The sequence below is a fragment of the Armigeres subalbatus genome, chromosome 3 (assembly GCF_024139115.2).
Source record: "Armigeres subalbatus isolate Guangzhou_Male chromosome 3, GZ_Asu_2, whole genome shotgun sequence".
Lineage (NCBI taxonomy): Eukaryota > Metazoa > Arthropoda > Insecta > Diptera > Culicidae > Armigeres > Armigeres subalbatus.
In genome coordinates, this window is record NC_085141.1 from 192661454 (window position 1) to 192674254 (window position 12801).

General features: G+C 39.3%; 1 protein-coding gene across 1 annotated transcript in view; it reads right to left on the reverse strand.

The window, feature by feature from the left end:
• Nucleotides 1–11492, reverse strand: part of LOC134221288 (uncharacterized) — a 125777-nt gene extending 114285 nt beyond the window's left edge. Inside the window, exon 1 of the mRNA XM_062700490.1 lies at nucleotides 11049–11492. The gene's annotated coding sequence lies outside the window, so the exon portion shown is untranslated. The remainder of the gene's footprint in view (nucleotides 1–11048) is intronic.
• Between the last annotated feature and the right edge of the window lie 1309 nt (nucleotides 11493–12801).

Sequence of the window (12801 nt, forward strand, 5' to 3'; positions counted from 1 at the left end):
CTGGAGGAACTTCCGGAGGAATTCCTGGAGGAACTTCCGGAGGAATTCCTGGAGGAACTTCCGGAGGAATTCCTGGAGGAACTTCCGGAGGAATTCCTGGTGGAACTTCCGGAGGAATTCCTGGAGGAACTTCCGGAGGAATTCCAGGAGGAAACTCCGGAAGAATTCCAGGAGGAAACTTCGGAGGAATTCCAGAAGGAACTTCCGGAGGAATTCCAGGAGGAACTTCCGGAGGAATTCCAGGAGGAACTTCCGGAGGAATTCCAGGAGGAACTTCCGGAGGAATTCCAGGAGGAACTTCCGGAGGAATTCCTGGAGGAACTTCCGGAGGAACTTCCGGAGGAACTTCCGGAGGAATTCCAGGAGGAACTTCGGAGGAATTCAGGAGGAACTTCCGGAGGAATTCCAGGAGGAACTTCCGAAGGAATTCCAGGAGGAACTTCCGGAGGAACACCAGGAGGAACTTCGGAGGAATTCCTGGAGGAACTTCGGAGGAATTCCTGGAGGAACTTCGAAGGAATTCATGGATGAACTTCCGGAGGAACTCCTTGATGAACTTCCGAGGAACTCCTCCAGGAACTTCCGAAGGAATTCCTGGAGGAACTTCGAAGAAATTACTGAAGGATTTCCAGATTCCTCAAGGATTTCCGAATTCCTGAAGGGATTTCCGAATTCCTGAAGGAATTTTCGAATTCCTGGAGGATCTTCTGAAGTAATTCCTGGAGGAACTTTCGGAGAAATTCCAGGAGGAAATTCCGGAGGAATTTCTGGAAGAACATCCGAAGAAATTTCTGGAAGGAATTCCTGGAAGTACTTTCGAAGCAACTCCCGGACGAACTTCCGAAGGAATTCCCGGACAAACTAACGGAGGGATTTCCGGAAGAATTCCTGGTAAATTTTCCGGAAAAATTTTCGAAGGAGCTTACGAAGCAATTTGAGGAACTTCCGGAGGAATTCCTGAAGGAACTTCCGGAGGAACTCCTGGAGGAACTTCCGGAGGAATTGCTGGAGGAACTTCCGGAGGAATTCCTGGAGGAACTTCCGGAGGAATTCCTGGAGGAATTTCCGGAGGAATTCCTGGAGGAACTTCTGGAGGAATTCCTGGAGGAACTTCCGGAGGAATTCCTGAAGAAACTCCCGGAGGAATTCCTGGAGGAACTTCCGGAGGAATTCCTGGAGGAACTTCCGGAGGAATTCCTGGAGGAACTTCCGGAGGAATTCCTGGAGGAACTTCCGGAGGAATTCCTGGAGGAACTTCCGGAGGAATTCCTGGAGGAACTTCCGGAGGAATTCCTGGAGGAACTTCCGGAGGAATTCCTGGAGGAACTTCCGGAGGAATTCCTGGAGGAACTTCCGAGGAATTCCTGGAGGAACTTCCGGAGGAATTCCTGGAGGAACTTCCGGAGGAATTCCTGGAGGAACTTCCGGAGGAATTCCTGGAGGAACTTCCGGAGGAATTCCTGGAGGAACTTCGGAGGAATTCCTGGAGGAACTTAGGAAGGAATTCCTGGAGGAACTTCCGAAGAAATTCCTGGAGGAATTTCCGAATTCCTGGAGGAACTTCCGGAGGAATTCCTGGAGGAACTTCCGGAGGAATTCCTGGAGGAACTTCCGGAGGAATTCCAGGAGGAACTTCCGGAGGAATTCCAGGAGGAACTTCCGGAGGAATTCCAGGAGGAACTTCCGGAGGAATTCCAGGAGGAACTTCCGGAGGAATTCCAGGAGGAACTTCCGGAGGAATTCCAGGAGGAACTTCCGGAGGAATTCCAGGAGGAACTTCCGGAGGAATTCCAGGAGGAACGTCCTGAGGAATTCCAGGAGGAACTTCCGGAGGAATTCCAGGAGGAACTTCCGGAGGAATTCCAGGAGGAACTTCCGGAGGAATTCCTGGAGGAACTTCCGGAGGAATTCCTGGAGGAACTTCCGAAGGAATTCATGGATGAACTTCCGGAGGAACTCCTTGATGAACTTCCGAAGGAACTCCTCCAGGAACTTCCGAAGGAATTCCTGGAGGAACTTCCGAAGAAATTACTGAAGGGATTTCCGAATTCCTCAAGGGATTTCCGAATTCCTGGAGGATCTTCTGAAGGAATTCCTGGAGGAACTTCCTAAGAAATTCCTGGAGGAACTTCCGAGGGAATTTCTGGAGGAACATCCGAAGAAATTTCTGAAGGGATTTCCGAATTCCTGAAGGAATTTCCGAACTAATGGAGGATCTTCCGAAGAAATTTTTGGAGGATCTTCCTAAGGAATTCCTGGAGGAGCTTCCGAAGGATGATCTGAATTGGGCAATTAGAGATGAGCCAGCCTAGGGCTGAAAATCTCTTTAATAAAGATAAAAAAAAATGGGCAATTTTCTCTCTCAGGGAGTGCTACCACGTGCTTTTTTAACGGAAAACCCTTCAATTTCAACGAAGAATTCATGTCGAAATTTATTTAATGATTTATCATTGGGAAACTCGGAAGAATGTTAGGTAGAATTTCCGGTGGATCTCCTGGCGAAATTTTCGATGGAATTCCTTGCGAAATTTAGTGAGGAGTATTGAGTATTGGAGGAATTTTGTGGAAGTTCCTTGGGTAATTTCAGTGAATTTTGTGGGTGAATTTCTGGTGAAATTTTGTGGGAGTTTTCGGAACAATTTCTGGGATATTTTTAAAAGGAATTAAATAATAAATTTACAGAAGATTTTTTGAAAGAATTTCATAAGAACTCCAGAAAGAATATGTGAGAGAACACCTTGAGAAATTTCGGGAGGAATATTGGGGCAATAAAAAAAGTTCGAAGGCATTTTTAAAAGATTTACGGGGGTATGCCTGAAGGATAAGCGGATAAATTCCTGGATTTATTGCTAGAGAAAATTAAGGGGTTATTTACGGATTATGCTGGAGAAATGTTTGGAAATTATAAATGAAGAATAAACGAATTAACGAATTCACGAATAAATGATATGACGAATTATCGGGATAGCAAGTTAATTTTTAATTTTCATTTCTTCTGACAGTTATCCTTTCCAGCCATATTAACAGGTTATTGAATTATGGAACTAAGGAATTGGCAATTTAACAATATGAAAATTAACGAAACCAATCGATAACGAGTTAACAAATAAATGATCACCTGTCATAAGACGAGTTTAAACAATCCCATTGAATTCCACCACTTAATTGTATCCTGACAGATACGTATTTCGACCTCAACAGTAAGGCCGTCTTCAGTGTCTCGTACTTGACTCGACTCGAAATAAATGATTTAACACAAAAATTGTGTGACAAACTATTAAGTTCACTAATTAACTAATAAGTGAATAAAAAAATACAAGAATCTTCATAACTGTTAAAAGATTCCAAAATTCTTCAAATGAACTCCAGGAAATACCAGTTTGCCAAGGTATTTATTCATGATGCTCATACTTTTCAAGGAATATCCAAATATTGTTTCCAATGAATCAAATACTGGGAGAAAAGCTCATCAATGAAGAACAATTTGTTGTGGTTACACACTTTTATCAATTTGTGTGAAAATATTTTATTTCGTTTCTATCGCTGGAAGTCCTAAATAACAATTAACTGTTGATTAATCCAATGACCCTTTCGAATGTGGCATTAATTGCTATGAAATCCCCAATAACAATTCCAATCCTCCATTGAACATACTGAAATCATAATTAAACATTAACTTGTTCATCAGTTTTTGGAAGATGGTTTCATCGTTTCCATGTACCACTTGCATACTTGTCTCCGTCGTAACATGCGAACCGCCACAGTACTAGACATTCCGCGCGATGATCAAGTGTGCTGTGCGTGGTGCATAGAGACGTCAACATTAGCACAGTGGTTCTACATTCGTGATTTTGTGAACTGTTAATTCAGGACACAACATGATATGTTATTATTGAAATTGCAGCGAATTGAAACGAGATAGGAAGTTGGGATCAAAGACAGAGTGGTAGAGTATTTCAAAAGGTATGTTTTGGTCAAACAAAACAGTGCACATAACTACGTATTTTATCGGAAAATTAAGGAAAACCATTAGAATGATACCAATTTTTCACATTTTCGCTTCACAAATGTTATAAAAAGCTAATTTTCCGTAGTTAAAAGACAGCATACATGTAGAAAATTTCATAAGCTTTCCAATGGAGATAGTAGCTTTAGGTTATTTAGCATAATTTCAAAGTTATGATCAATTTAAGGCAGTTATGTACGAAAACAGTAAAAAATACGATAACTCAGTAGTCTTTGAGATTTGAGCATATGCGTAGAACAATTTTTTTCATCAAATATGATGATCTATCAGCCCCCAACATATTTGCACTGAGGAACCGAACACCCTGTATATAAACTGTAACCGTTTGGTTACAAATTGTAGATTTTTGGTTTGTAATTATGTTGTTTTGTCGGAGCCTTCATGTTTCTCGTGTAATACCAGCAGAGCTACCACAGAAGCGTTAGGGTTTGGTAACGAGAGTATAAGAGTGCTATAAAATATCCAACATGGCATCATGCTTGGATAAATGCCATGTTTGGTGAAAGTGAAATGCAAAATAGCGTTAGAATTATAGAGGGAATTTGTTTTAAAAGAGAGCCTTTGCCCGTTTCGACCACTTTTCCAACCAGGCGTCCGTGTGCTGAGAACGTGAATTTTTAAAAGTGCAGTGTAATATAGTGACTGAACCCCCCTCCCTTCATCTGGAGAATTGGGAAAAAGTGTTCAGGTAATTCCTATCCCTGCACAGTGAGACGTTTAAGTTAATTCTCGTGTCCAATAGGTCCTCTTTTTCTACTACTCGAACTGCCTTTCCGTTCAGCATACGGCTCGGCCCGCGAATCCGTCAGGCTTCCGCACCTAAACAGCAAAGGACTTCATCGTCCATCATCGGACGAATCCTTATGCCGTGGGCCTTTATGCTATTGAAAATGGAGACCATACAATGCTGCAATATTCCAGTATCGACCTTACATAAGCAATATATAATGTTTTAATTGTGTATGGGTCATGAAAGTTATAGCAGAAACGTTTTATAAAACCCATCATATTATTTGCTTTATGAATAATGGTGTTGTAATGGTCGATGAATGTTAGTTTGGAGTCTAAGATAATTCCTAAATCCCTAACTCTATCGCACTTCTCTACAACCTGGTTTCCTAATGTAATTGAGAGATTTGATGCTGTTCTTTTTCTGCTGAATGATATAAGGTTACATTTTTTACATTCAGTTGCAATAGGCTTTTATTGCACCATTCGTAGAATGTGCATATTTCGTTCTGGAATATGTTGAGGTCATTTTATTCCTATCTCCAAAAAGAGCTTCATGTCATCAGCATATATTAATACTTTAAGTTTGTCTACAATGAAGGAAATGTCGTTTACATATATTATGAATAATAGAGGCCCCAAATGAGAGCCCTGGGGAAGTGGCTTGAATGGGTTTTGATCTATTGTTGTTAAATTTTATAATCAATTGGCGATCAGTTAAGTAGGATTCAAGCCATTTGAGTAGTCCCGGCTCAATTCCAGTTTTTTTCAATTTGAATAGAAGCATGGGTATATCTATGCGATCAAATGCTTTACTGAAGTCAGTATAAAGAGCTTCTACATGGTTTCCTTTATCCATTGCATTCAGGGTATAGTCAACAAATTCAAGAAGATTAGTTGAACTTGAACGCCCTTTACAGAAGCCATGCTGTGCGTCTGTTATTCGGTTTTACTTGTTTGAATAATTTTTCGTTTACTATGGCCTCAAAAATTTTGGAATGCCAGAGATAATGGCTATTCCACGATAATTACGTATGTCTGATTTTTTCCAGATTTGAAAATGGGTATCAAAAATGAGTTTTCCATATATTTGGGAATTTTCCTGATTCTAGTGACATATTAAATAGCCAAAATAATGGAGTGGTTAGTTCTACTGCTAGGGTTTTCATAAATATAGGAGGGATTCCATCAGGACCAGGACCTTCCGAAGCATCTAAATTACGTAGGGCCTGCAAAATGTCATGGACATGAAGTTGATTCACTCCATATCATTTGAAAACTCTGGAAAAAAATGCAAAATAGTCGCGGTCACGATCATTTTCAGAAAATGTAGAATAGGTTTCCTGGAAAAAATCTGCAAAAGATTGCAGTTCTTTTCCGAGCTATCCCCGCGTTTTTCGTCTAGATGCATAATTGATGGAAAGTTATTAGATTTCAGTTTTGTTTTTACGTAATTAAAGAAGTTCTTTGGACAGGACTTTATTTCGCTCTCAGTTTTTGAATTGTAATCTTCCAATGCGTTACTGATAGCGTAATTCAATTGATCGCATACGTCCAAGTAATATACTAAATTTTCATTACTGTTATGACTTTTGTAAATTTTGTGTGCTTTTTGCTTGCGATTTCTTAAATTCTTGATTTGCCGGTTATACCAAATTGGGTCTTTATTATTGTTATGACGTCGTTTTCGTTTTAGTGGAGTTTCTTGCGAGATTACCCAGTAGTTAGCCGACCCTGGGATTACCGGAGAGTCTCTTGCATCTTGGTTGGGCTCGCTACTGCGTATTGTCGTCCAGTTTCAAAACTTCAAGTCTTATAATAATTCTGCCTATATTATACTAATTCTGCCTATGTATTTACATTTTCATGTGTATGTTCATGTTTGAATTGAATTTTATTGCGGATTTCACGTTGAGGCATATGTGGAGCATTCCCTAAAAGATCATATAACTTGGATATGATAAAACTTGTCAATAAGCTCAAATTGAGGGTGGCTCATATTGCCCCGTATATTCATATTGTCCCTTACTGCCCCTACTAATATTGCAACTACCATCAGCAGAGATCTTTTCATCAAATTCACGATTCGAAATCATCGCATTTCAAACTATATTTTATTGATAATTTAAAATTAAGTAAATTGACATGCATTCCAACCACCAACCGAGCCGATGATTTCCGCTGTCTTCAACCGGTTACTGAATCAGAACATTATTTTGAAAGGTTTTTCTCAAACCACAATCTTGACCAAAAAAAAAACAAGCGTAAGCAAAGTTCAGCGGCAAAACCAACGATGGGACCCGGATCACCTGAATGACCGTCACCAGAGAAGCTGAGTTCCATCTATAGGTGTGTGTAATTCGGAGAGGAGGCATAAAATATGCGAACGGACAAAAAGTGGTACATGAGCAAAAGGAAATAATGTGCTACAATAAAAGTATCTGGACGTGTTCTTCAGCTGGGAAAAAAGACTGATTCAGACAGAAGCGGGATAGTGTTGATTTTGAATTCAAAGATATGAATATTATTGAAATTTGATTTTTGACGAAATTCCATCTTGGTTGGATGTTGAATAAGATTCAAATCATATGTAGGATAAAATGGGTCATGCTTATATGAAAAATCAAACCTGAAAATAAAGTTTTTTGCTCCCAGAAGCTATTCATAAATTTCAGCTAGATCCGTTAAGACTAAGTGGGTGCTCAACACGCATGAAATTTATATTGGAAAAATCGACTAAATATATATAAAAAATGCATTACTTTCTACTCTTTTACCTATAAACAGGATTGTTGAAAATGGTTGAAACAAAAGCCTCTCATGATTTTTATATGAGCTCTTTAGATTTCATTATTGGGACGTCTGGTGTTAATTCGTTGCATGCAATGAATTCCATAAGAAACTTTTTGGTATTTCTTTGAAAATTGATTTGAAGGAAATCTTAAGGCATTTTTGTGGAAGACATTATGCTCATTTTAGTTACTCTAATCTAATCTAATCCAGTAGCCTTGTGAACAAAGGCGTGGGATTTCCAATCCGGAGATGGCGAGTTCGATTCTCAGTCAGGTCTAGGATGTTTTCCACTGGGAAAGGTTCTCGACGTAGCTTATGTTCTCACTTATTGCCGAGTTTTTGAACAACCGTTTGGGTAAACATGCTTATAAGTTTGTTGTGAATTTACACAAACCATCATATAAATATTTTGATGGATCGTGCTAAAGTTGGCGCTTCGGTTTCTCGTGTGATATTGTTGGTCGAACGAATTGAGTGTTCTGAGAATTCGTTCCGCGCGCTGTCGTAGGAACACGATGGATGCTTGACAAACTGAGGGGTTGAGTCTGCGATGATCAAACAAGACTGAGCGTATGTGTGTACGCTACAAATAAAGAAGCACAGATTAGAGTGTACCTAATGTAATTCTGTCGCGAATTTTGTTTAACATACTGAGATCGCTTGAGGAATCCCCTGTCAGCGAATACCAGACAGGCTTTAGTGATGGCCGATTAACGACGGATAAGATATTTAGTCTTCGGATGATCCTAACAAAAAATCCGGGAGTATAACTTGATTGCAAAACAGCGTACGATTCAGTGAAAATAAATATCCTGTTTTTCATGTTTGTATGGGATGTGTATATTCTGTGTGTTTCAGGTGAAGTAAAATTTTGATTTTAATAGGATGCGGCCATCAAGCGCAACGACATTAAGTTTTTGAACCAGCCTGACATCACACAAACACTGTTCCACTGACCATTAATTGGACAGAAGGCAAAAAGGCCAACCCATTCGGCGGTATCCGAGAGCTCCCAGTCCCGGCAAGTGAGCACTGAGCAGTTGATTTTGCTTCAAACAGGTTCACGTGGGAAGAGCCCCTTCCCTCATCCTCAGCGTCAACGGCCATCATCCCGATGTTCAAAATATTTATTCATTTAATCTTGGATGGCGTGCTTTTGCAGAACCGCTATTATGTTGCCACGGCATAGATCCACACTCCTTTCGGTTTAAAGGTAAGATCGTCCAAGCCGGTCTGAGAGACTGATTTCACAACGACGACGGTGGGGATAGTTTTATTATTCTCTCCCGTGTTGTTATCTTTTGCGAATCTGGGTATGTTGCAGTCATCGACGTGATGACGCTGACGGCGAAATTGGTTAGCGTGGCTGAAGTATGTAGAATAGATGCTATAAATGCCACGGAATGTCTGAAGGCCGTCACTTGGAAGAATTTTCTTATGGGAGTGCAGCACTTGACACGGGTCGCTGATCTCTGTTGTTAGGTTTAATGGGAAAATACAGCCTTTTCACATATGAACTATTAACAAGATGCATAATTAACCAATAACACCTAAGCAGTATTCAAGAAGTTTTATTGGTGAGAACTCAATCAGAAATACCAAATATTCAGCAACATTTAAAAAGGGCGAAACTGCTTTTGTAAACAAGAGCTTCTCACGTCGCTGGTGGGCTAATGTGTGCCAACCCACGCAATCCAGTACCATTGAATGGAAGAAGAGGATTCGCTGCTTCCGCCAGTGACGTTGGATTGCGTGGGTGTGCTCAAATTAACCCACCAGACAGTGACGTGAGAAGCTCTTGTACAAAAATTAGTTTAGCCCTTTTGAAATGTTGATGCCGAATATGAATAATTCTTGTTTATTCGATATTAAAGGGATCAACCGATTGGATGACCTACCCAGTTTTTATATGGATCGAAATTGGTTCGATGGTTTAGAAATTTGTGAACGGATTTCGGTCGACTTTGATGGTAGCGCCATATAATGTATTTTTGCTGCTGAATGTTCAAACCTTTCCACATCCACAATTCCACAAGTAAACTGTAGAATTGATTTGGCGCCATTAACGATATTACCACAGATATGCAGACATAACACATTTAACATCCACCCTTCAAATACGTCGTCGTACACACACTAACGACATGTGTTGTTTTCCCAAAGTTGGGCAAATCACTAATCAGATGGCGGTAGTGAGCAAAAGTCAAACTCAAGCAAATCCGATGCGCGCGCCACGAGTGATCAATTGACCAACTAATGATTATCTGAATTGGTTATTTAATCAGTGAAGGATGATAATTTTACGAGTGTAATGTCTGTTTGTCTGTGATATTCTAGTGCGTCTCAATTTTGTAACTACCAGTTTTCTCATGTTTTTGATTCGATTTTTTCACGTTTTCGACCTGATTTTGTAATGTTACAATTTAATCACATTTTTTAACACGGCTTCTATTTTTTAGAAATATAATAATTTTCATAAAATTATTATCACGATATCTTGCTCAATGTTTATCATTCCTCGAAGTCTGCTGAAGTTTTTGGAAGTCTGTACTACTTCAACTATGTATTCCCATTTCCATCTCACTGAGCATATATTCATCTTATCGCGAAAGAAAAAAATGAATGTCTTCGCTTATGTTTGCTCCCTGCTGAAAAATGACAAACAAATTCCTTTTCTTAGCTTTGTTTTTGATGGGATGAACGTATAAACTATTAGATGAAGTCCATGAGCAGTAACCCTATGTATTGAGAATTTGAAAGGAAAAAATCCACATTTATCATTAGGGAAGATCCATAAAGTACGTGACGCAAAAATCGGCGATTTTCGACCCCCCTCCCCCCTTCGTCACACTTTTTGTAATAAACCTCTAAAATTTTTGTATGGATCGTCACGCTTCTCTGAACCCCCCCTCCCCCCTAGAGGTGTGACGTACTTTGTGGACGGCCCCTTATCGCTATTATATTACTCCAAAATTCATCAGGTCACACAACAGGAATATGACTTTATTACAAATGGTGTGAGATTATTTATGTAAAGATTCTGTATGAAATGAATAGTAGGTAGACATTGAATCTATATTAAAAGATTTGTAAACTCAATAAAAGTGATAGTTTAATAGTTTATTGAATCGAACACAACAACTTGTTTCTGTGAGGTCATCTTAAAACCTTACCATTTTATCAGATTTTTAATTGCAGATATTAAAATGCACTTCTTATGAGTTCTTGCATAGGTATATTTGCATCTTTAAAGGGTTTGTCTCTATGAAAACAAAACATTATATTCTAGATTCTTCAAGTCGTTCTGGGTTTTCGTGCTAAACTTAGCCAATATCCATTCAAGTCAACTATGATAATATATATGACTATAATATTATATATATATATATATATATATATATATATATATATATATATATATATATATATATAATATTATTATATTATTATGTTCTAAAAGATACAACAAATTCAAAATGCGGTCACTAATTATACTCACTATCTAGTTTTTGATGAGGTATACAATTCCGTATGTAGCGTTGCTAGCAGAACATGCATAAAAATGACCCCACGCTAAAGTTTAATGTAATGAACGATACACCTGGAACCAATTCTGCGTTCTTTGAGCACTTGAGGGACTAGTCTCGATCCATATTCACTATCACTTGAACCAGAAGTTCAAAAACATTTCTCGCTGATCAAGATATTGACATCGTCACGAATGCACAAATTCAACCGTCGTCACCGCGATATCATTTGATGGGTGGCAGTCACACTTCCGAACCGATGGCCCAACGGAAAACAACACTGGGCGGAAGAAATCGCACCAAAACATCAACAACCCCTCGAAAAAAAAGTGATGACGAAGCTAGCCACCTCTCTTCACAACAACCACCTGAAGTTGAAATAACGACGACACTGCACGCCCAACGTCCAAGGTGCAACTAAAACGTGCTCCCGCGGAACAGTCTATGCCGACTGTGAAGACACCGTATGCAAAGAAGGATCAATCGAATGTGGAAGGTTCGAAAAAATCAAATACATTTTAGGTTGTAACATGATCACTTTTTTGTAAATATTGTTTTTAGATTTATTTCATAAATGTATATTGATTACTTGTTAAAATTACTATGGCTGAAACTCGATTATACATATGCACAACATGTGATAGATTTAGTTTGGAAAAGGTGTTGGAGGGTAACCACTCCCTTCGGTGGGGTTTGATCCCACGAAACCAGTACGCTAGACAGGTGCTTTCCCTACTAAACTAAGTTATAGTTATTAAAATCGGTTAAGGATTACTAGGCTAGATGTACCAGTTGTGGCTATAGCACCAGTTGTCGCACTAGTGCTTTATATACCAAATGGAATCAAATCAAATCACCGCAAACCAAGATTTTGCTTAATTTTTAACGTCCTTTGCACCAGTTGTCGCACTAGTGGTCCCTATTTGGCCAATCCCATAAGAAAACAATGGGATTTGCTAAATAAGGAACCAAAATTAAGAATAGTGCCACAACTGGTGCGTGCGTTCCTATTATGGATTAATCAATTTTGATGATTATAACAAATTTTATTGTGGTTTTCACAGCTGTTTTAAGGAGCAGGAAGTAAAACCTTTCACTTGATATATAAAGTCCACCCACATGCCTTTTACTTATTTAAAAAAAAAAATAGTTGTTCTTATGTATGGCGACAATTGGTACACCCACCCTATATGAAAAATTGTCTAATATTTTTCCTAGCTTTTGTGCACACACACATACACACGGACAGACAGACGTTTGTTCAGCTCGTTGAGCTGAGTCGATTGGTATATAACACTATGGGTCTCCGAGGCTTCTATAAAAAGCTCGTTTTCGAAGTGAAATGATAGCCTTTTGATACAACTTTGTTACCCGGCTTTGGACCGGGGAAAACTGAGTAACCCTATACCTACCACCTTACTTTCGAGCGAACCATCAGGGAAGGCCAATCAATTCATTGGAATTGATCTCTTGTTTCAAATTTATGTAGCGCTACAATGCCTTACAATCTATATGTATTCATATAGTGAGGGGAGTGTGGGGGTGGGGTTAGTAATTACAATTTTTGTTTTGTTAATCGTTGGGGCCCATTGCTGATGGAGATGGATGGAAGATGGAAACACACCTTCTCACCACGTGCTCGACGTCGCTGAGAGAGTGTGGCGCTCCCAGAATTGGTGGGTTTAATCTGGGTCGGAGTTTGGTACCGTGTGTCGAAAATGGCAT